Raw genomic sequence first — 5,309 nt, forward strand, 5'->3', positions numbered from 1 at the left:
GAACCTAACCAATCAAGGAAGGCGGGCAACCAATTAGTCAAAAAACAAAGAACTTTGAACACCTTCCCAAACTGTCGAAGGAATTTTAGATGAATCAACCAACCGGAAATGAGCTTTACTTTCAATGGTAAGATTTGCCAAGAAATCAGCATTTCAATCCTTACTCCCAAAACCAAACTCATAAAAACATCATGCTCCCCAATGAATACCACTGTACCAAGACATAAGACATAAATACACCTTAATCATACGCACATGCCTTGCCAACCTCACCTCAAAAAATACGCACATGCCCTGCCAACCTTACCTCCTCAAGAGATAATGCAAGAAAGAACAAAGCATAATAAACACCTTAAAAACATTCAATTTAATCAAAGACAAGACATCCCATTTCCTTCCATGAAACCTTGAGGAATATCCCTTACCTCAACAATTTTAAATTGAGCACCAAAATAATTTGCAACATTCGGCAAAAATCTACATTTACCTGCTAACCTTACCTCATGGGATATGTACACCATCATCTAGTCCAAAAGAAAATGCTAAGAACACACCATATGTAAAAAAACACATAATAGAGCCTATCATCCTCCCATCTATACATGTTGTGCAAATAAAATCTGATCAGAGTAAAGGATAGCTTGAATACCTCAAGAGATAATGGAAGTAGAAAACAAAGACAAAATCAAATACCTTAATACCCTTAGATTAGATCAAATACCCTTGAAGAATATCTTGAGGAATGTCACTTACCTCCACATTCTTAAATTGAGCACTGGATTCAATTGCAACATTAGCCAAAAAATCTACAAGCTCATTAAGTTCTCTATAACAATGTGATATCGAGAATGTATCAAAGAATGAGAACTTCTCCAAAATATGATCCAATATGTACTTCAAATGCCAACAATTGCTCTTATTATTCAAAACACTGAATAATGACCATCGAATCCCCCTGAATTAATAGGTTTTTAATCCCTAAAGAGATAGCCAAATCAATCCCTAGAGACAAAGCTTGGCACTCAACAAAATTGTTTGACTGAGAACCAAGGGCATGACACTGAGTTTCTATCAAAACTGCCTTACGATAAAAAATAGCCATACTAGCCCTAGCCAACCCTGGATTACCCCTTGAAGCTCCATCAAAATGAAGCTTGAAATGTCCCAGAGGAGGAGGATCCCATCTAGTAGCAAGTCTTTTATTAACAGTGATAAGACCTTTTGCAACAGACCCATGAGAAGGAATGGCAGAGAGAGATTTCCAGGTCCTTGTAATCCTACCATCCCAATGAGAAAAGGATGTCAAATTCTCCAAGTTTTTATGTATGTATGACAAAGCCACCTCCGAGATAGAAGCCTCAATCTTAGTTAAAATGTCAGAGAACGAAGATGATTCCTTTCTAAAAATCCTATTATTTCTCTCTAACCATATGTTCCAAATGATAATCGAAGGAGAGACGAGCTAAAGACAAGCATAAAAGGATGAAGAAAACAAGATAGGTCAAGCTCTAAAATGAGAGAGAAGATCATATCCAATAACAAAGTATAGGCTTGGTTTCTCAAACACCCATTGCCAACACCCAAAAGCAAGATCACAATGAAGGAATGGGTGAGAGGAAGATTCCAAATTCTTATTGCACAAAACACAAGGGAAAACAATAGTCAACTCCGTCCTGTCCAATCTCACTCCTGTAAGAACCCTGCCTTGTACATCAAGCCAAGCAAATGCACCTGCCTTAGGAAGGCAAGCCGAATGCCAGAACAATTTATAGGGCCAGGAAGACAAATCCTTAGCAGGAATAAGGGAATTATACCCATCTTTCACAAAGTATTTGCCTGAAATATTGTTAATGGTTCATGTAATTATTTGTTTATATATTGTAGTTTTTGAAAAAAAATATCAATTAATTCACGTGTCTTATATTTTATATAATATTGTACTAATGTGACATTATTAGAGAAATGTTAACTTGATATGCAACCAATTTATAAACCCTATAAAAAATGATATCTAACTTTATGAATACTATCTATGTTAAGTCTAGTGGATTGTGTTGAAAACTAGCTTAAGCCTTTCTTTTTAATATTTTGTTAAATATTGCACCACTTATCAACCATTTCCATGATTTGATCATTATTCGAGGTCCTCTTCTATAAATAAAAACACATTGAAGTTAACAAGCACTTCATTCAAAGAAAAAAAATCATCATAAAATTACTCTTCAATTTTATTAGATTGATTATAAGGTGGGAGATATCCTATGATCAAGGAGAATTAGGCTTGTATCCTAGTAATCACAAAAGAAATTTTCTATGCATTATCTCTATTACAACACTTAATAAATATCATTTCATACATCAAGCTCCCTATGACACTAGCATAAGACACATTATGTATAGCCTCAAAATCACTATCTAAGTTAAGACACGCATTCAATGAAAACATGGCAATCATAGGCAAAAGAACACTCATTGATTTATAATCGTACTTGGCAAACTGCTACAAAGTAATATCAACACATTCACATATGTATGATAAGCTCCTATAGTGTTGATATCTTGTATTCTGTCAACATGTATTATGGAAGCTATCTTACAATCTTAAAATATTGTGTTTGAATGTAGTTAAACAAGTTAAAATATAATAGGTAAAAGCATATTGAGGCTTCAAGACTTTGAAAGCAAAGTCACATGTAATCATATAACTTTTTTTTATAATAGGAATTATCTAGATAAAATCTATAAAAAAATGAATAAAGACAAAAGATAATGTATATAATCATATACAAAATTTGTTTTTATGTAATAGTTGAATAACCTTAACTCTACTCTTCCCAAAACTTTAAAATAATATATTTTAAATACACTACTATTTTAAGAAAATATTCTAAACTATAAAACTATACTAGTAAAAAATTATATTTAAAAATATAATTATAAACATATCCATAAAACTATGACGTGAAATTTTATTCTTTCTATCTTTCTAAAGGGTCAATGTAGAAGGTGAATACGATATTTTTAAAAATATTTTATTTTAAGTTTGATTTCTTGCACAATATTTTATTCTTTATGCAAATGGCTCTTATAATATTAAGAAAAAAACTAGGGTGTTGAACCCTTTAAACATAAAAGGTCTCAAGGTAAGACAAAATGACTTACGAGTCTTTAACAACACACTAAGAGTGCATAAGTATCTGAGTTTTTAGTAGAGGTTTTATCAAAAACATAAGCAAAACAAGAAAACACAAAATTAACCAAACAACTGCCCCCGATCTTCTCTAAGAAATGTGAAGAGTTCCTTATGGTTGCTCGAATTGGCTCCCATATTAACTCTATGTTTTTTGAGTTCTATCTTTTGAAAAACAAGAGAATGGTCATAGACACTATGTTTTTTGAGTTCTATCTTTTAGAAGATAATGGTCACAGACTTGTGCATGACTTTTGAACTAACCCTAGAGAAAAACTAGTTTTCCTTCGATGTCATCAACTTTTCTTTTAACATCTAATCTACAGATTCACTTAGAACAATTGGTTTGATTAGGATGAGTAGGTTAAGTAATGGGGTTATTATCTGATCTCTCTGAGTCTGTAGGGGGAGTATTCATCTCTGGAAAAAGAATAACACTTTCATTAACAAAATCCTTCTCATCATCCTAGACGCCCTTATATTTTCCTTCATTTTCTTTGTTTTCCATAACCCTTGAGTCACTATAAGTGTCAATGATGTTCATGTTGGGGGTTGTCAATGTTTTTGATTAAAAAAGTAGCGAGAACTAGGGCACTGACCCTTTACATAGCATGAACTATCAACAAAACCCTTACAACACTATAACAACACAAAAATAGTTAATAAGCGAAAGTCTTTTAGAACCAAAAAACAACAAGAGTTTGAACCAACAAAACAAGGCACACTAGCCCCAACCAAAACCAATAGAAAAAGACCTAAGGGGTTGACTTGCGAACCCTATCATATCTATGACCCTGTTCCATTCATTGAAGAGGAACTTATATAGTTCCTTGGCCTCCTCCTTATCAATATCATTGTCCACAATACACTCTCTCAGGAGGGAGAGAGTCAGAGCCGAGCTGTGAAGAACCTACGGGAAAAATTTGTTAACACTAATAATCTGAGTATCACATACGTCCATCCTTCATTTCATCTCTTTAACCTCATCAATGATGACCTTCACATTGAGGAGCAACGCCGGACTTTCAATCTGATTCAGGATTGTCTTGACCTCTATGTTGATACTCTGGATTTGCTCCATGGTAGGGTTCCCTTGTGGGAATTCAATATCAACAACACTACCCTCCCTGTTCTGTTCCAGATTGTACCCCGTCTCCACTTCCAAGTCCACTTTGTCCTCCTTGGTAATTTCGACTATCTTCGGCGCATCCTTAGTAGAGTCACTAACTGCTTGGGTTCCCATATCCTCCAGGCCCACCATGTTCATGACCTCCTCTGGCTCCACCAAGTTGATAGGGGCCACAAGTTCCCCTTCCATCTTATCATTTCCAGCATCCATAGGAGGCCCAGAAGTGTCCACATCCTTTAGATCTCCCCCCTCCTTGTCATCAATATAATCCTCTTTAGCATCACAGACATGTTGGTTTTTCCCTTTTTTTGCCAATGATTCCTTAGTTGCAAGTCAATGGGATATCCTCCTTCCTTCCATGTACAAAGAAGGGTTTTCCTTTGCATCATCTGACGAAGAGTCATAATCAATGACAATTCTTTTGTGCTTCACCAAAGATTTCCCTTTGCCCTTGGGGGGGTAAGAAACTTCTCCTTGTCTGTCATAACCCTCTTTTTAGAATTCGATAAAACTTGCTAATAATACTATTATTATCCTTATTATTATTATTATTATTATTATTATTATTATTGATAAAAGTGGGCAAGCCACTAAACTATATTTTATTAATTTTGAATTTCAAAAATACAAATGGGTTCAAAGGGCATACCGGCAAGAAAGAACCCGCAAGGAAACCTTCGGTTGTGGCCCAAAAAAAGTAAATTTAAAACCCCATAAACCCAATTACATATCTGATTATGATCCCCCTCCCATTACATAGCTTTTCAAAGATATACATATCATTATCCAAAAAACCCCATATACCCGATTACATATTTGAAATTGATCACCCTCCCATTACATGGCTTATCAAAGATATACATATCATTATCCAAAAAATTTATGAGGAGTAATCTGTAGAGTAAGCTTGCCATGAAGATATATCAACCGATCAGCACCCTGCATCAAAAAAGACATCAACATATCTGTACACATAGTTAGTTTTGAAAC

This window comes from Cryptomeria japonica, chromosome 8, assembly GCF_030272615.1.
Source record: "Cryptomeria japonica chromosome 8, Sugi_1.0, whole genome shotgun sequence".
Lineage (NCBI taxonomy): Eukaryota > Viridiplantae > Streptophyta > Pinopsida > Cupressales > Cupressaceae > Cryptomeria > Cryptomeria japonica.